Source organism: Nelumbo lutea, chromosome 8 (assembly GCF_056320005.1).
Source record: "Nelumbo lutea isolate HS-2025 chromosome 8, American lotus-T2T, whole genome shotgun sequence".
In the NCBI taxonomy this organism is placed as follows: Eukaryota; Viridiplantae; Streptophyta; class Magnoliopsida; order Proteales; family Nelumbonaceae; genus Nelumbo; species Nelumbo lutea.
Genome location: NC_142691.1, coordinates 12,903,380 through 12,924,389, shown reverse-complemented (window position 1 = coordinate 12,924,389; position 21,010 = coordinate 12,903,380). Strand labels below are relative to the sequence as shown.

The 21,010-nt window shown below is 33.7% G+C and overlaps 1 long non-coding RNA gene across 2 annotated transcripts; it reads right to left on the bottom strand.

The window, feature by feature from the left end:
* Window positions 1–10,961: 10,961 nt before the first annotated feature.
* LOC148842789 (uncharacterized) lies at window positions 10,962–12,724 on the bottom strand. Of its 2 annotated transcripts, none has more exons than XR_016103311.1 (4): window positions 12,339–12,724; window positions 12,081–12,160; window positions 11,566–11,963; window positions 10,962–11,483 (listed from the first exon to the last, which is right to left on the bottom strand). It is a non-coding gene; the product is annotated as an uncharacterized LOC148842789 (long non-coding RNA). The 2 variants fall into 2 exon arrangements; XR_016103312.1 differs by having other exon boundaries at window positions 11,884–11,963; window positions 12,339–12,696.
* Between the last annotated feature and the right edge of the window lie 8,286 nt (window positions 12,725–21,010).

The following is a 21,010-nucleotide window of genomic DNA, read 5'->3' as shown; positions in this document are numbered from 1 at the left end:
CTTGTTTTGCCAAATTGAGCTACAGTACAAAAATGAACCCAAGCTACACAAATCAGATAGTTATGGAATTGACAATTGCATACCTTTATTTTAAATAACTAATGCATATGTGATGGATGTTGAGTTATTGAGGCAAATGATTTAAACCCAACAATATTGTATAAAGGTTCTTGTGTGTGTGTGTGAAATTTTTATTTTATTTTTCTCAAAAATATAAATTTCGAAATAAAAGGTTTTAATTAAGTTTCTTTATATTTTTTTAATCGCTTTTGGTTTACTATATTCAGAGTACTTTTATATAGGGTTGTAAACAGACTAGATTCAACAAAATCTGAATATATCTGATCTGATTAATGAAAAAGGGAACCAGAACCCGATCAGATTTAAAGATCTGGATCGGATTGGAATCCTATTCCCATCATACTTAGAACGGATTCAGATTTAATCCAACTCTCTTCATTTTTTAAAATAAAGAAAAAATTAATTACTTTTTTAACTTCTATATAATAAAGAAATATAAATGTAAAATATTGAATTCATTATATATATAGTCTAATTATATAAAATTATATTTATGTATAATTATATAAATTTTACATATTAAAATCAATATATATTATATAATATAATTGGATTTGAATTTTAATATATAGGATCGGATGGAGTTAAATCTGCATCCAATCCCCATTATTAATCGGATGTAGATTATAAAATTCGAATCCAATTTGATTATCTACAGAAATAATCTGAATCTAAGATAACCGAATTACATAACAGATTGGATTAATTTAGACTTTTGGAGTCCGTTGGCAGACCTACTTTTATACAATTTCTATTGAAGGCCTTTGCGCTATTTCATATTGTTCGGGTGGTGCCTCAACTATCGAAAGTTGCCACGTGTTGGCTTTCGTGACCAATGTTTTCAGACCACGTTAGCACATATCATTGCCATCGCGTCATGAAAAGTCATCCTGAGGAAGCAGAGTCCTACACAGATGATGAAGGGTGATTTGGCACGACCTAGTAAGAAGGGGACATGTAGATGTGATTTGTTCGAGGGGTGACAATTCAGCCAAATGAACCCATTTCGCAACATTCGGAGCTCAAGTATCCAGCCACTTCGGCCTAAAAAACCACTTCGGCGTAGAGACACCTCGATACTCATTCCAGTTCGGGACTAAAGAATCGAAGTGTCAGTTCGGAGATAAAGAGCAAACGCCACATAATTGACTCCAAAGGCCTCCCCAACAGACCCCGAATTTCTCAGGATCACGATGAGACTCGTCCTAGCTCCGCCTGAATCGGAGATAAACGATAAACCTTATCAACATATTGTTCTTCTTCAAAAACGGAATAAACCGTATCTACACAGCCCAGAGATCCCAGAGCTCTTTCGTGAGGCCCACGACTACTCCATTATATAAGGACATGAAACCTCAAGGCAAAGGTAAGTGTGACTATTTTACTCACTAGCATTCAAGCACTCAAGTATTCAGCTTGCATCCACAGCATAAGTATTGACTTAAGCATCAGAGCGACCTCGCCGGGTTAGCTACCCCAGGTTCTCTAATCTATTATTTTGTAGATTGGTCCAGTTCATCGTGCAACTGGAGATTGGATCGTCTTTCAGCTAGGAGTATTTAGATCGCATACCATCAATAGATAAGAAGACACACCATGTTGGGAAAGAGGGACCTCCCAAGTGTTAGACAGTGTATGCCCTTAGCTCCAATCAGATCGATGTACTTTTGACATTTATTGTAAATGGATAATAGTACATAACAGATTCATGTTATATCTGGTGTGTTTCTATGTAATACCCTTAAACTTGACACTTATGAGGCTCGTGTTAGTTTAAAATGTTCACAGCCGTTGGATAGACCTAGGGAGGTTTATCCTACCAAGGCTGACACTAATATGCTATCAAGTTGGCTGGGGTGGCTTGTCTCAGCTGCTAGGGTGAGACGCGAAGCACATGTAGTGTGGGTTTGCTTGAAACTCTAAACCGGACCATTTTCCAATCATGCCCTGGACCTTGGAGACAGATGGGCAAAATTGGAATGTTACACCTAACCCCTAAACTTGATTATGGTACTGCACTAGGTGTTGGATTGGGTTGTCTTTGATATGTCAATCAGTGAGATCCTTAGTAGGGGTCAAAACCTAGATATGTCATAATATATATATATATATATATATATTATGTTTTTATGAAAAATGTTTGCAAAGATTTTAATTCCCGGGATCCATCTTGAGCAAAGATTGCGATACTATACCTTACAGCTGAGGGAGAGGTCCTCTTTTGTCGGGCAATGTTTGATCATTATGGGCTGAGAGGTTAAGTGTAAGACCATTTAGGAATTATAGACCTGATGAGCTAATCTCACTTAAAACCATAGTCCTTGGGCCTTCATAAGATGGCTGGACCCAAGGACCATTTACTGTAAATGTTGGGCCTGCTAAGAGCCCATACTGATGGGCTCAGGGGTTCACTATGTTCAGTAGTGAATTCGGCCAGGCCTTATAACAGAGCTAGGCTGAACCCATATGGTTTTTGTGGAAATCAATGTTAGGGTCTCACGCCACACAAAGAGAGCCAAGTTAACCAACAGTTAAGTGGGAAGTGAGCCTGGTGTCTTAATGGGGCTAAAGCCCATATTGAACTGAGTTAATGTGATTAATTAAATATGGGCGAATCTGGGTTTAGATCTGGATTTGGATTAACAAGAGGATAAGATAAGTCTTATCCACTTAAGAGTTCAGATCCAAATAAAGATTTAGATCAAAGAACTCTTTCCTGATAGGATTAGGAAGCTGATCTTGAAAGGTTATAAATAGAGGGCGAACTCCTTCAGTTTAATACTTTTTCCTGAAAACAGTTCTTTCCTCTGTTCTTGCCATCCTACCCTGTTCAATCTCTAGTTCTTGGACTGATCAATATTAGATCTTGATTCTGATTTTTGCTAGAAAATCAAATCTGAAGTTGTGCTTACCTCCCTTGTGTGATCCTTGCTGAAGAATTGCAGTTTTTGCTGAAGGACTGCTTTGCTGATCCTGCTTCACCTCAAGCTATGTCATCTTCAGTGGAGGCAGGATTTGGTGACCTCTTTGGGCGTGAACACCTACTTTGGGAGCTACGTTTGTGAATCCTGTATCAGGTATATCCGTACCTTTATTTTGGTTATAGATCTAGTTCGGTTTATTTCAAGAACAAACCTGGAAAAATGCAATTTTTCTAAAACAGGGAATAAGATTCCTGGAAGGGAGAAAGAAATTTTTTGAAATTTTGCCTAGCCACCTTGCATGGTTCGGCTATCCATATGATGGATTTCCTTCCCTTCACCGAGAACTTCAGCAGGCGACCTCATCCTGACAACCCTACAGACCTCATCCAACTACAACACGGATGTTCGGCTATTTAAAGGCATCTCCCCCTTGTGGTAAAGGACTTATGCTCCCTAGCATTTTGCTCTCATACCCATCTCTTCAGTTCAGACTAGCTTGCCCTTAATAGTTCATCCAAACCGCTCTCAATCCCTCGTCACTCACTTGAGCGTTAGAGTGCCTTCTCAAGAAATAACTTCTCAAGCCTTTGATCCACTCTATGATTGCAGATTACCTCAGTGTGACTTCTTCCTTCCACCTTGGCCATGCCTAGTTGACAAGGAGTTATCTGACTATGTCCTCAATCCGATACATTTTGGATCGGGCAACATCAGATCCTAATGTGTCTAGTTTGATAGCGGTCAATGATTTTTCAAGTGGTATAATAAACAATTTTATAGGCTATTTAGTATCATGGTTCCAAGCCATACCATTTCTAAATAATTTTTAGCTTGGCAACCTATAATGTTTGGTGAAAACCTATAAAGCCTAAAATAGCTATCTTATAGCCCTCCTAAAGGGTGACCCTACATCTCCCTAGAAATGTAAGGAAATCATTGTCAGTTGGGCTTTCACAAGAACAAAAGGTTTCCAATCGAACTGCAAACCATAAGATGTCGGGTATCATTTTCATTAGAATGGCCCAACACAGAAAAGCTTTGAAGTAGTTCATGGACCAAATTGTAATTGGGCTTCCAAATATTCGTCAAAAGCTTTAATGCAAAATATGCCAATTTCGATCCAAACCTGGAAAAGGAAAGGTTGTGGTTTCATCAGCTCAGAAGAAAACTTGTGCATGTAATCATCTTTCCAGTGCAACAAGTACATAGAAAAATTAGAACAGTTGTAAAAAAGGAATATATAGAAACCATGGACAGAAAGGGAGGAAATTTGGGTGGTTGCATGAATCATGTAGCCTTGCTTCAAGCGGCTTTATTAACTTTCGGCAGGACTCTTTTCAATCTTGCTAGTCCAGGGTTTGTCCAATAAGCCCATCTCAAACTAACTTTTATCCCCAACTTTGAGCCTGAGCCCTGCCATAGCCCTATGGATTGACCCCACTTCTGGTAAAAGCGGCATTTGAGTCAGTCTGGCCCAACCCAAACTGCATTCGAAATCTAGGGTCATCTTTATCTGATGATTTATGTCCTCAACGAAGAAAAAGCAATAAGTTTTAGTTCATGGTGGGGATGCTGCCATGATTGCCCAACTCTTTCTGCCATGACCAATTTCCATTGGCATACACAATGACACAAACAAGTGGTTTGGAACCCGGCTTGGAGTTGGAGGTTCAATCGTTTGTTTTTTTTTTTTTCTCCGGATCATTGGGTCAGCGATTTAACCAGTTAATGGATGAACACGTGATGTCATTAAATACAAAAACCTCCTCTAAATTTTCTGACAATCATAAAAACTTTCCTATAATTTCATTTCAGCAAAAACCTCCCCTGGATTTTTAAAGAATTTGGCAAAAACCTCCCTTCCATCAATTACCCAGATGGAAAATGCCAAACTGATTCATTAATTTTGTTCCAAATACCCATTTTAACCATTTGCATACATTTTTACTGAAATACCATTGTCGACCTGTTATCCTCTTTACCTCTCTCGTCAGCCTCTTCTATTCTCTTTCCTATCCCTGAACTCCACCGTCTGAAGGTGAGAAAGGTGGAAGCTATCCAAACACAAACAGAATGCAGTTCTTTCCTTTTCTCCCTGTTCTTTCTTTGTCGATCTCTTTCTCCTCTTTCAATCTCCCAAGAATCTATAATTTTTTGTTCAGTTATGTCTCTCTTTCAAAGTTCTGTTGATTCCAAGTTTCAACTGACATAGAGAAAACAAAGCAAGATGAACGGTTTGATGACTAAATCCTTCCTCAGCTATGTGGATCTGAAGAAATAAGCCATGAAAGATCTGTAAGTTGGCAAATATCGATTGAGGGTAGATATGGTATTTTACAAATTCATTAAATGACACTTTGAGGGTAATTTTGTAAATGATTACATTTTTTTACTCGATCATTAACAGAAGGGAGGTTTTTGTCAAATTCTTTAAAATTCCAAAAGATTTTTGCTAGAATGAAACAATAGGAGAGCTTTTTATGATTGTCAGAAATTTCAAGGAAAGTTTTTGTATTTTACCCTCCCATTTATAAAAAAGAGAAATGAATGAGCGTTCATCCTCCAACACCCTGATTTATATTTTCAATCCTACCTCCTCATTGATTTCATATTTCCAATCCTATCCCCTCTTAAAATGTTGATTTTATATTTCTAATCCTACCCCTCCTTGATTTCATATTTCCAATCCTATCCCCTCTTAAAATGCCTGAATTATCATGTTTTTTATTATATCATATATATATATATATAATGTATCTGTATTTGTACCATTTATAAAAATGGTACTTTCCATTTTTACTCTTTATCATGTTTTTTATTTTAAATCTTGATTTTCACTTTTCGTTTTTACCCTTTATTATGTTTTTTATTTTTCCAATTTTATTTAATTAACAGTTAACACTTGTAATTGGATAATCTCTGTATCTCATCATTTTCATTTACAAAAATGAGGATGGTGACAATGTTTCGTCAAAAAGCCTAATTTTCATGTTTCATTTTTATCCTTTATCATGTTTTTAATTTTAAAGCTTGATTTTCACTTTCCATTTTTACCCTTTGTTATTATTTTTTATTTTTTTAATTTTATTTAATTAATGGTTAACACTTGTATTGGATAAAGCAAATAAAGTAACAAGAAGACTACTGTGGAACCTATTCCTTGCCTTATCTGATCTTTTCCCGAAGCACCTACTTAATGAACCTCTTCATTGGTTAGAGCCAACACGTGTCAAAAAAAACTTAATTTTCATTTTCCATTTTTACCCTTTATCATTTTTTATTTTAAAGCTTGATTTTCACTTTCCATTTTTACCATTGTTATGTTTTTATTTTATTTTATTTAATTAATGGTTAACACTTGTAAATGGATAAAACAAATAAAATAACAATAAGACTACTGTGGAACCTATTCCTCGCCTTATCTGATCTTCTCCTGAAGCACCTACTTAATGAACCTCTTCATTGATTAGAGCCAACACATGTCAAGTATCGGATGGTTTGCCCAAACCACAAATTTGAATTGAAGGGAAGAACGGATTTTTTCAACCTCTCTCTTTTCATCAGGGAACAATCAGATGACTAAATGAAGTTTTTTTTTTCTTTTCTCCTTTTTTTTTTTCAATTGTCTTTGTTAACGTAATAAGTTGTATTGGATCAAGAAATGCTCTTAGGTTCATTATATTGATTCATTTTAGGTCTTTTTCTCAATGATCATCGGGCCAATCCGGTAATCTGACACCCTACCAACATAATATCGTAAGGATTGTACTTGGTAGGGCCATAAGGGTTTGGAATGCATTTTGTTAGCAAGAGATCCGAATTCTTCTATATAAATCAAATGGATGTCCAATTCGAATTTGAATATAAATGAATCAGGATTAACCTATATCCTAATGCTAGCCATTAGATATGCAAATAACGGCCCCACCATTGACAGGCAGAACGATAGGAGGCAAAAGGCCAAATGTCATCATTCGCACATGAAGCAAAGACATAAATCCTAAAACCCCAATTCTCTCCTTTAAACCCTTCTCTGCATATTGTATATCTTATCCACTCCCCCTACTTTACAATAGGAAGGAGGAAGCATAAATGACATTTCTCTTATCCTACGCACCTTTCTCCTCAAAATGAAGAAAACAATATAAATTACAGAAAAAAACAAAGAAATATGCAAAAAAATTACAAAAATATATAAAATCATAAAAAATTCTATACCATACTAAAAAATGAGAATGTTTTCTGTACTGTTTATAAAAATAAGGATGGTGACAATGTTTCATGAAAAATCTTGATTTTCACTTTCCATTTTTACCCTTTTCTAGTTTTCAAATTTTATTTAATTAACGTTTAACACTTGTAATTCGATAAAGCAAATAAAATAATAATAGTTTTTTTTATTTTTCTAATTTTATCTAATAAATGGTTCGCGCTTGTAACAAATAAAATAATAATAAAACCGCTATGGAACCTACTCCTCTCTCCTCTTAGGCCTTATCTGATCTTCTCCCCAATAGGGCTGCAATCGGATCGAATTCTAATTGGATGTAGCAAAATCCGCATCCGATCTGAATATTAAGAACCTACATTCAAATTTGATTTGAAATTCGATTGGACTTAAAGACTCGGATTCGAATTTGAATCCTAACAAACTCATATAGGATTCGGATTTAATCCAACTCAACTTTAAATTCTCTAAAGTACTAGTAAAATTAAAAATTTATTTACTTTTCAACTTTTATATATAATAAATTAATATAAATATAACATACTAAATTTATTATATATAAATTCATATATAATATAATATTTAAAATATATATTTTTTAATTTTAATATAATTATATAGAATTTATATATTAAAATTAATAAATATTATAATATAATCATATTCAAATTTTAATCAAATCATATTGGGTCAAATCCAAATCTGATCTGACTATTAATCGGATGTAGAATGTAACATTCAAATTTGATCCGATTACATAAATATGTAATTTGAATCCAAGATAATCAGATTGGATGTCGAATTGGGCCTCGAATTTTTGAGTATCATTGACAAGCCTACTCCCATCAGGTCTACCTGATGAACCTCTTCATTGATTAGAGCCAGCATGTGTCAAGTATCGAATGGTTTGCCCAAAACCCATGAATTCAAATTGAAGGGAGGAATGGATTTTTTTCGACCTCTCTATTTTCATCATTGAACAATCAATTAAATGATTAAATGAAGCCTTTTTTGGTTTTCTCCCTATTTTTTCATGTATATTTTTCCCATTTCCCTTCTATTTCGATTGTCTCTGTTAACATAATAAGTTGTATTGGATCGGAAAATGCTTCCAGGCTCATTATATTGATTTGTTTTAAGGTGTTTTTTCTCGACGATTGTCAAGCCAGTCCAATAATCTAACACCCTACCAACATAATATCGTAGGGGTTTGGATACTTGGTAGGGTCGTAGGGGTTTGGAATGCGTTTTGTTGGTAGGAGATCTAGACTCTTCTACAAAAATTGAACAAATGTTCAATTCAAATCTGAATATAAACAAATCAAGATCAATCTATATCCAAACGCTAGCCGTTAGATATGCAAATAATGGTCCCATCATTGACGAGTAGAACGACATGAAGCAAAAGGCCAAATATTATCATGCACACATGAAGCGAAGAAATAAATTCTAAAATCCCAGTTCTCTCCTTCAAATCCCTCTCTGTATAGTGTATATCTTATCCATTCCCCCTACTTCACAATAGGAAGGAGGAACTAGAAATGGTGTCTCTTTATCCTATGCACCTTTCTCCTCAAAATAAAGAAAACAATATAAATTACAAAAAAAAAAAAGAAGAAATACACAAAAGCATTTACAAAAAAATAGAAAATCATAAAAAATTCTCTCTCTCTCTCTCTCTCTCTCTCTCTCTCTCTCTCTCTCTCGCTATATATATATATATATATATATATATATATATATACACTAAAAAAATGAGAATGTTGCAATTGGTTTGGTCAAAACACCCTAATTTTACTTTCCAACTTTACCCTCAACTTTCTACTTTTTCCATTATATATATTATCACTATAAAATAATTATGAAAACATAAAATGAAGAAAACAATATAATATTATATACAAAAAATAAGAATGTTGTAATTGGTTTGGTCAAAACACCCTGATTTTAATTTTCAACTTTACCCTCAACTTTCTATTTTTTTCCATTATATATATATATATTCACTACAAAATAATTATGAAAAACATAAAATGAAAAAAAATATAAATTACAAAAAACAGAGAAATACAATGAAAATTTACAAAAAATGTAAAAATTCATAGAAATTTATATATCATATTGAAAAATGAGAACGGTGCAATTGGTTTAGTCAAAACACTCTAATTTACTTTCCAACTTTACCCTCAACTTTATATTTTTTCCATTATATATATATATATATATATATGTGTGTGTGTGTGTGTGTGTGTGTGTGTGTGCGTGTGTGTATGTGTTATTGCAAAATACTTATGAAAAAATACATAAAATAAAAAAAAATAATATAAATTATAGAAAACAAAAAATACATAAAAAATTTACAAAAAAATATAAAATCATAAAAATTGAAAAAAATAACATAAATTACAAACCCTTACCCGATATATAATATAGTCAAACATCACCACCAATATCAAATACCCCATGCATCGCTTGGGCCATTCCACTAGTATACCAAAAAAAAAAAAAACGTGTAACTCATTAAATGGTCAAATGGGGCAACGGTTCAACCATATGGGTTAAAGGGTTGTTGACTGAATCGATAGTTTTTATTATACAGTGGATAGGCTAATGGAAATTGGGATTGTGATCAGACCAATGGCCTCACCATCTTGAAAACACTGCACAAATTGAACAATTTTTTATTTCAGAAAACCATGATAGTGGTGGGAACGCGCATCTGCAGCAACCCCGGAATCCAGGATGTCGTATGACCCGGCGACCTTCGATAACAATTCGACACGTTTTCTCTTTTAGCTTTTTTGAAAACTAACTGTGACGTGAGACCGGATCTGCTCTTCACAGATCCGTACTTATTAATTATAATCCCATTTGTGAGTAACAGATTCCATTACTCTTGACTTAACGGACGGATTTATGAGAAAATAAAAAATAATTTAGCGCCTTTTGAATTCCACCGCAGACAATTCGTGAATCGTGAACATCCCGCCCATACGATACGTTCCTTCCCTCTCACCACGTCTCAAATGAATACCCTTCTACTGAACCCCCTTTCCTCTCTCTCTCAGCAAACCCACTCTATATTCTATTGGAAGAACTTTGCAACATGCCAGTGATCAATGGTAGCGTTTCCCAATTCAGGCCGAACTCTCTTCACCTTCTCGTTTGTATATAGAAAGCTTGAGTTTATTCGGGTTATAGCGGAACAGGGGAGGGGAGAAAAGAGAACTAGAGAAGAAGAATATGAAGGGGGAAGAGAGAGAAGGATGGATGACTGGTTCGGTTCTCTTCATTGCCTCTGTTTTCGACCGGAGGAAGATAAACCAATGACTTGGGGATTTCAGTTGCAGGTTGTGTGTTGCAGCAACCAAGGGAAGAAGAAGAAGATGAGGAGAGAGAGAGAGAGAGAGGAAAGGTAGATGGGGCAGAGTTACCACTGCTACTTTGATTCGGTGCTGTGGTGCTCCGTTAACTGCGGCTAGAGGAAGAAGGTGGACAGCGTTTTTCAGTCATTGAGCATATAGTGATCACCGTATTGTCCGTTCCATTAGTCGCCGGAATCAATTTTCTGAGTAAATTAGTTTTGTGAGAGGAAGGGATAGCAAGACGATGACTTTTGAGTAAATTAATTTTAGGGTGAATCTCTTAAATTGACAAACTATATCCTTACATATTGTCTTGCGGTTCCCTTTTTCTAACAATTAACACCCCGTAAACACTAACAGAAAGAAATGAAATATCGATTTTATTCTTTACTATTTATCAAAATTACAAAATAAAACCCAACTGACCGTATAAATCTGTTCATTATTCTTCATGGGAGAGGATGCCGGTTTTCAGCATTGCTCTCCTTAACTTAGACTACACCTCCGTCTGCTGTTGATTGGACTACACCGCCGCAGCAGATCTAAATGCCAGTCTAGAATTTCCAATTCCTCTGGAAAACTGGAATCTTTGGACTTACATGCCTGTCTTTTTTTTCTCCTTTGATTTTGGTTTATACGGACCGATTCAATGACTCTTGTCCATCGTGTTTGAAGGTCGGTCATAGCTAGCAAGGAGCGAGAGCAGGAACCAGAGCAAGAACGCTACTCTGCTATGGACTTCATCTCCAGTTCCTGTCTCAGTAGAGAGGAACTTGAAACCGAAATGGCACTCCTTGCGTCTCTGGATCATGTTGCTCTGCTTTGTTTTGCAACAGAATCTATTCGAGGCTTGATCTCAGGGTGGAGATGATGGCTTCGTTGTTCCTGGTGAGATTGAACCACATTCAAATGTAGGTATGTTTGGGAGAGAGAGAGAGAGAGAGAGAGAGAGAGCTCTACTGCCAACCAGTTCATAAAGTACATGTCTTGGCAGAGAGATATGACGGTGAACCAAGTGGTGGCAAGGAAAGAGATTACATGTCTTCAAAATTTTCAGTCGGCCCTGTTCTGCTCTCCCATCTCTCTCTCTACTATTCTTCTTCTTTTTTTGTTCAAATTAAAGGGGCATTGAAGCTTTCAACGAACATGAACCACCAAATCAATGACTCCACTACCCATATAGCCTTTATGTTAAAATCATGGAAAGGCTTGAAACAAGATAAATGGTTGTGAAATTTTCTACTGAAACAACCTATTTATGTGATAAAGGTTTGAAGTCTCAAACCAAAATTTGCTCGTATCTTGTAGAAGATGAGCTCCCGCCAGCCTCTCTCAGTGTTTTCAACAACTGTAGCATTGCCATATCTGCACCGCAACTTGCAAACAGTAATAATCAGAAAAGAAAAACAATTAAAAATGTCCCAAAACCAGAAGAATATAAATAACAGATCAGAAAGAACCACAGAAACCCGGGTACCCAACCTATCCTCCTCTGGTACGTCCATCTGGGTTAGCTTAACAATGGTAACACCGGTTCCAGGCTCTTCAAAAGTAAGCTGCACCTACAACGTTGAACAAATGTATATCCTCGTCAATTCCAATTCCCTAATCCATGAAGTTATGAGGAAAAAGTAAACAAGGACAGTGGTATCCCCGTCGTGAAGTGAGACTTGACGGAAGGGTAAGACGTGGTATCCCCGTCGTGAAGTGAGACTTGGAGATTGAATCCATGAACCAAACCTCGAAACCAGCTTGGAGATTCAGATATTTTACTTCTGTGAACCAAACCGTTCTCCGTATTCGATCCTCTGTCCAGACTTAATGGCCAGGCCTTTTACTCTTGAATATACGCGGGAGATGACGAAGGTACCTCTGTATTCGATCCTATGTCCAGATCGGCTTTCGGATCTACTCCGGTGAATGGGTGGTTATTGATCAGTGTTGTGTGATCACTAAACTTTTGCCGTTCAGAAGTTGTAGTGGTTGCCGTCGCTTATAACAACGATATCAAAATCATCGCCACCACTGCAACTTCTGACAGCGGCGGTGAACGAGGAGAATTAGAGACATTTAGGTGATCGTGGCGTTCCTTCACCCGGATTGCCACCTGTAAATAAGGGTATTTTAAAAATTTTAAAATAATTAACACTCACATTATACATGTAAACCGAGTGTGATGGAAAATTAATGGCAAGGAAGGTGTTAGACAGTTGTTAAAAAAATTAAGGGCAATCCAAGACAATACCTAATCAGTAAGGGTACAGTTTGTCAATTTTATGAGCAGTTGGGGTAGTTTAAGAGATTTATCCTTAATTTTAGTGCTTTTAGAATTCTACCTCTTAAATGTATCATTGACGTTAAATTTTGAATAACTTTTCTAAAATGACGTGTACATTTTTCATTCGAGGTAGCCGCGCTCTCCTCCTCTCCTAGTGGAAAAAACTTAGGGAAATTGTCTACAATTCACCATAAGCTTTCCACATTTTTCTTAAATTCATCACAACTTTTCAAAATGTCTAAAACTCACCATATCACTAACTTGACCTTTAATAGAATAATGGGTGTTAATATATTACCATTTTAACTTTCACAGAAAAATTATAAAATATATACAAAATAAATTAACAGGTGTTAATATATTACCATTTTAATATTTAGACATGAAAAAAGGAAAAAGTTTCAAAAAAGTATTTTCAAATATAAAATACATAAAATATAGAAATTACAAAAATACATAAAATTATAAAAATTGCAGACAAAATAAAAAATTGTTTTCAAATTATAAAAACTATAGAAATTGAAAAACAAAATTATAAAAAACATTGGAAATAAATAACCAAAATACAGAAAAAATTATAGATTGTAGAAAATAGAAAAGTGTAAAAAAACTAAAATTATAAAAAAACATTGGAAATTATAACAAAACACTAAAAAAATTACAAAAAACAACAAGAAAATTGAAAACTGAAAAAGACCATTTTTCCTCTAACTCACCATTCAAGGGTAATTTGATCATGAAAATTGTTATTTATATTGACATAGACACCTCTGTTAGGAAGCATTAACGTTGCACTATTGGAAGACAAGTTTTGGAAAATAAAAACCTACTGACATGGTGAATTTTAGACATTTTGAAAAGTTGTGGTCAGTTTAAGAGAAATGTTGAAAACTCATGGTGAGCTTTAGACAATTTCCCAAAAACTTATAATCAACCAACCAATATCATAAAAAATCGTCCTGGGCTTTGATTGGTAAAATCCCTTTTTTTATCATGTCTTAGGGTAAAATAAAAAGAGAAAAAAAATCTCTGTTGAAGTTTCTGACAATCATAAAAACTTCTCCTATAATTTCATTTTAACAAATATCTCCCCTAAACTTTTGAGAAACTCGACAAAAGCCTGCCTTCAATCACCTTTTAAGACAAAAAAAGTTAAACTGGTGCACCAATTTTTCTATAAATTATTTTATATACAAAATTACAAAATTAATTAAATTCTTCAGTTTTTTTAAGGCTTAAAGCATTCATTCAAGAAATTGATACAAGTATAGAGAATTGCCAAGTAGAGCAAGGCCAATCAAAACCTAAATACAATTTCGCAAGTAGAACAAAATATATAAAAGGATAAAGGAGAAAGATAATGAATTTCTGCAATCAAACAAAGGTGAATTTAAAATCACCAACAGAAATAGTTAAGCACAACTCCAATCCACCCACCAAAAATGGCAAGAGAAATGACAAGAGAGGTTCCCAAAAGAGAAATGGACATATTCTTTACCTTGACAAACCAACATATCTCAACCCCACAACACCGCGGCCGGTAGAGAAATGGACATATTCTTTACCTTGACAGGAGATTTGATTGATAATTTTTGTGGAGTTTGTCGGGTTCTAGCTATCATAGGGGACCTTGTTTTGCAGAATTTGCATTGTTTAGATGTCTGAGAAGATAGAAATATCTAATGGATTTGGAAAGAGAACGGTCTTTTTAACCAGATGTTCTTAGGAGATTTCCGATGGGCAGTGTGTCAATTTTCTTTCCCCACTTCTCTTCTGCTTGCTTGGAGGTGAAAGAAACTTTGAAATTGATACGTGATGGAGACCTCTGGTTTTCACCGTAAGACTTGATCACAAGTCAACTTGAAATGTGAAGATCTGGCGTCTCTACAGAGTATCTAATAATCTAAGAGCAATATTAAACGACTCAACATATATCATCGCAACCTCGTATAACAATCACTACGATATATGGCTTCCATGATTCCTCTTCTCTGTTTCTTTTTCTACTTGTACTTGTTTCAACTTCTGCACAAACCAATGGTAACATAACCTTGGGAACTTCTCTGTAGTCTGTCCACCCTTGACAAAAATCCTTTTTGGGCTTCACCTTCTGGTGATTTCACATTTGGGTTCCAATCCCTCACAGGAGATAGCTTCTTGCTGGCAATCTGGTTTGATGAAGTATCGGAAAAAAAACCATTGTTTGGACAGCAAATAAATTAAAGTTATCCGGTGCGAGGAGGATCTAGACTGAGTTAACTAATACAGGAATCGTTTCAGGGATGGCCAGGCCCGAGAGATTTGGAATCTGAAACCCAGTAATGGTGCTAATGTTACTTCTACAGTTCTGCTACCGTGCTTGATACCGGAAACTTCGTGCTAACCGATATTGTATGGGAAAGCTTTGACAATCCAACTGACACAATCTTACAAATGGCAACTTAGTTAAACTGAATTCTGTAGTTACGATTTCAACTGCGAGCTTCTACCATAGTGTCATGCGGTCAACATTCCAGCGACGCGTTGTGCGCTTGAAATCCCAAGTGCTGTAATGGTGGTTTGTTGGGGCAGCGGGGATGGAGGTGTAAATCGGGCCTTGCCGGGCCGCTGCACTAATTTGGACCAGCCTGGCATGACGGTCTTGGGGCCGTGCCAGGTTTGGTACGATCATGCAGACCGTGTTGGGCCTGGGGTTTTAGGTCTACGGGTTGGCATGGCCCATGACAGCCCACGGGCCAGTACGGCACAGCCTGCATTTTGTGTGGGCCGCCCACGAGTTGTGCCATGTCGGCCCAACACGGCCCACTTTACACCTTTAAGCGGGGAGAGAGAAGAGAGGAGAGGAAAAAGAGAAAGATGAAAAGAGTAGACTCCAGGGGTTTGTGTTGAGTTAAAACAGGGTTATTTTGATAATTTTGCATGCAAGATCATTTATAAAAGGGTAAAATAGGTATTTAAAAAAATCGGTGCATCATTCTAAACTTTTCTATCTAAAAAGGTGACAAAAGGGAGGTTTTTGTCAAGTTTCTCAAAAGTTAAGGAGAGACATTTGTTAAAATGAAATTATAGGAGATACTTTTATGATTGTCAAAAACTTCAAGGGAGATTTTTGTATTTTACCCTAGATTTTTTCAAATCTATACTACTTTAAAAGCATAAATAGCCTCAAGAATATTTCTGAAATTTTTTAAGGACAAAAGTTACTCCTCCATATTTAAATTTATTGATAAAAAATGAGGGCAAATAGGGTAATCAGTTACGATATTAAATGAGTTGAAAAGATGTAATTTTAAGATATTCAATGCATTCAATTACCTTTCATTAAATTCAACATTTAGGGAATTAACTTACATTCATCTTCATTAAATCATATATTTAAAACATTTTTGTTTCTTCTCATCATTAAGTTATATTAATTAAATCCATACATAATAAATTAATAATTCCAATAACAAAAAAAATTATACTTTTAAAATCTACTAAGAAAAAATAGTGTTTTCATATAGGTGGTGGTAAGAAATTAAACAATTTTGTGTTAAATGGGTTAATCAATGTTGCCACAATTAAATAAAAATTTCAAAAAATAGATAAAATGCAAAATTATAAAAATAAAAAATAATTGAGAACATTTTAGCATCATATATTCGGCATATTAAACAATAATAAGTATGATAAATAAGGAACATTTTTATTAATGATAGAAATTAAATGTAAAATTTAAAACTAATTGGATATATTCTCTCATTAAACCCTATATTTAAGATTTTTTTTTCATCATTAAATTCTACGGATTAAAGACACAACATTAATTTTAATAGTATAAAAATAAATATTTTGAAAATAATTTGAAACCTATGTTTATCAAATATTTTTTAGTAATATGAAACCCATGTTTTTAAGGGGTAAAATTCTAAAATCTCCCTTGGAATTTGTTACCATTGCTACAAACCTCCCCTAAGGTTAGGTAATTGCAACCACCTCCTCTGAACATTGTAAAACAATCGCAAGTAGACACCTTCTCTTATAATCCACAAACAAGAGGCATGAAAATGTCCAAAATAACCATGTAGTTAATTTGACTAATATGTTTATTTTCCAAATTTTCCCTTCATATCAATCAGTACCCCAAACCCTTCCAATCTCTTTTCCGAAGTTGATTTATTTTATAAATTTTTCCTTCATATGAATCCCTCAAAGTTGCAATTTAAACTTTTTTTTGTTGTTGTTTATAAAGTTTGTATTGTTTTTCATGCAAAAACCAATCTCAATAGTAATTGCATGGGTATTTTGGACATTTGTGTGCTTCTTACTAGAGGATTTTAAAAGAGGGGATCTACTTGCAACTATATCAGAAAGTTCAAGGGAAGTGATTGCAATTACCAAACTTTAGGGGAGATTTCAATAATAGTCATAAATTGTAGGGGAGGTTTCAACAATTTATCCTTTCATAAAATTAACAAAAAAAAAACAAAATTATTCTTTCATGCAAGTGGTGGGTAAGCCAATTCAATCATCCCGATTAATTGGGTGAATCCATGATATCATAATTAATATTTCCCATTTGGTCTGGGTCAACAATTCAACTCTTAGGTCAAATGTGCCAATATTTGATGTCATAATTAAATAATAAAAAATTAAAAATGAAAATATATAAATTTTACAAAAAAACAAAACACATTTGAGAGCATCTCTAATAATTGTATATTCATCTTATAAAATAAAAACAAGTTCCATAAATAAGAATGACTTTTATACACATGTAAATATAGAAAAAAAAAAAGTAATTTGAATTTAGTCCATTTTTAATTGTGAGGCAAAAACATGTAATTTTAACTATTATTTTTCAACTCATTCAAATCCCTCTCATTAAGTCATATATTTAAGGTGCTAATTCCCATTCTTGGGGGAATAGCCATTCAAGGCTTCCCACCAGGAATGGGATTCCCATACGAGAATCTATAAAGAAAAAAAGAACTCATAACAAAAGGCCCCCCAAACCCTAATGTTAATAAAATAATAAAATAATAATAAGTTAATAGTAATAATATATTAATAATAAAATAATAAAATATTAATATAATATAATTAAAGTAATAATGATAAAAATAAATACATAATTAAACAATAAAGTATTATGAAATTAATAATAATAATATAATAATAATAAAATATTTATAAAATAATCATACTATAATAAAATATTAATAAACCAATAAGAAAAATAATAATATAATATAATAATGTAATAAAATATTAATAAAAAATAATAATAAAAAGATTATTCAAGTAATAATAATATAATTATATTTTAATAAAATATTCATATATTAATTATAAATACTAATGAAATAATAAAAACAAAGTAACAATAAAAAGCTAAAATATTATTTATTAAATAATAAGAATAATTAAGTACAAATAATATATATATATATATATATATATATAATATAATTAAAGTAATAATAAAATACTAACATATTAATTAGTCAATAATAATAAATTAATTCTAAAACAATAATCAAAATGATAATTAATAAACTAATAAAAAGTACTAATAAAACGTAATAAATTAATAATAAATACTAAGGTATTAATTATTAAATACTAATAAAATAATAATTATATATTCATAAAATATTACTAAAGTAATGAGAAAATAATAAATAGACTAATAAAATTACTTTCGGTCCTCTCCGCAAATCAAACAAACCCTAAATCTCTTTTTTTTCAACATTGAACCAAAAAATGAAATTGTCCTATCTAGCTAGGTAATAGGTAAGCAATTCAACCATCTGGGTCAAATGGGTCAAGCCATTATATCATAATTAAATAATAAAAATTAAAGAAAGACAAAAACACAAAATATACAAAAAAAAAGTACATAATACTTGTAGAAAACATTTAGAACATCTCTAATATAAAATTATTTTATAAACATAATATTACACTCTTTGGGACATAATATTTGAATGTATATTACTATTTTCATCATCTAAAATTGCCACATGCAAATTTACTAGTAAATAATAAGAGGATAGATCACATATTACCACCCCGAACTTTGGGGGTAATGACACTTAGCCAGTTAGCCCCCGAACATTTATTATTTGTGATAAAAACCTTCCTGAACTTTCAGAGTCAAGCACACCCAGGATCGCCTGCTCGCTCTGCTGTGCATCATTTGCTACATAACCAATCACAAGTGACCATGGTGCGAGCAGCAGATCTGTGCTCCTCTAGATGGAATGCAACTCCTAAGGGATGGTTTGGTTTGAAACACCCTCATTTTTCTGTTTCTCCCTTATTTTCTATCAAACAAAACATAGCCTAAAGACCCAATATGCTTAATCCTAGCTAGTGACTGAAGCACAGAACTTAGATGCATGCATGCACACACACATGCATGTAAAAGATTTTAGAGCTAGGGATATTCTTGGGTCAATTCAGTTTCAGCCCATTCCCATGTATACCTAGAAACAGACCCAGATTGAACTGTAAAAGAAGAAAAACTACACTACCATCTAAGCTAAAACATCTATATCTACATAACACAAAAGAGTGTAAACAGAAATTCTGTTACAGAATAAGTACATAAATAAAATGTTTATTAAAAGGAAAAGGAACAGTAGTAAACATTCCTTTTTGTTTTCTTTTGAATACAAGTTCTAAATGCAGGCAAATCTAAACCACGATATTTCCATTAGAGCTTACTATTTGTGTAGCCATCATGATGGCCATTTTCAATGTTTAACTTGAGCTTTTCAGCGTACTAGTTCAGCTTTCTAGTGCACCGAAAAAGGTAAATTCACATGGTGCCCGGTGTCCTATAATAAAGCTTACAAGTTACAAATACAATGAATGAACAAATAAATAAGCATATTTTACTACATCAGATGCTACACCATCACTTAAAACAAATACATTTCTTGAAAAAAAAAAAAAAGAATATCCAATGGACATTCTCAATAAGACTGTTTATCAAACCAATGAGGCAATTAAACCAATCAACCCAAGCTGATCAACTTTTTAGTATTTAATATGGAAAAGTGGAAATTTCTCATATTTTCTACTTAAATATTTTATATTGTAAATTTAATTTTTAATAATATAGTTGAAATTTTTAATTTAAATTTAATTTTTTCAGTTTAAATTTTTTGTCCTGACCCAAAATGATACAACCTGAATTGGTCAGTTTTCACTAATGGTCAATCGGTTTCAAGTTACCAATTTTTCAACCCAACCAAGTCGGTTCAGTTAGCCAAACAGCTTACAACTGAACCAAACTGACCTATAAACACCCCTACTTTTCAACCATTTCTTCAAGCAAGAAAACACTTGATCAACAAGAATTTCGTGCATAATATACTGGATATATACTTCTCTCAACCATTTCTCAAAACACAGTGCTTAGTCCCATAAGAGAATAGAACAATAACAACATAGAATATGTAGCAAATTTGAACTCTAACGTCAACTGCCTCTATAATTTTTGGTAGGTAAATGGGCTACACAACCTGGGGATGGAAGCCCTTACCCAGGTTGGGGAATTGAATGCTATTTGCAAAGCTCTTTCTTTGGCTAGGGATAAGGGATGGCATCATCTAGTTATTTATTCAGCCTCCCCTTCAATAATTAGGGTTTTGCAAGAAGCAACGTTGAAATTCCTTGGCAGTGTTTATTTTGTGGATTGTATCAAAACCCTTTCTTTTGAATGTGGATCAGAAGTTGTGGTTGGATCAACCACCTACCTGTTATTACGTAATTTGAAATTTTGAATATTGTTTTTGATTTTCTGAAATGAATTTCTTTTTTTATAATACTTTTATCTAGCAAAAAAATGTGGGATCAGTTGACACAAACCAAGATTATGATCAATACCCAAAAAAAACAAGAACCAAGATTATGATCGTATCACTGGGTCAGTAGTTGGACCAATCTGAATCAACGATTGAAAACACTGGGCTCTACTGGACTTGATTCATCTGCCACTGAAAGTAACCAATTTGCCACTCTTCCCACATACCAGGTTTTGCCAAAAAAAAAAAAACATTTATAAACAAAAATTTCAAAATTAAGAGCTTTCAACATCAAAGATAATAGTCCAGAGTTCAACATATGGAATCAATGAGAA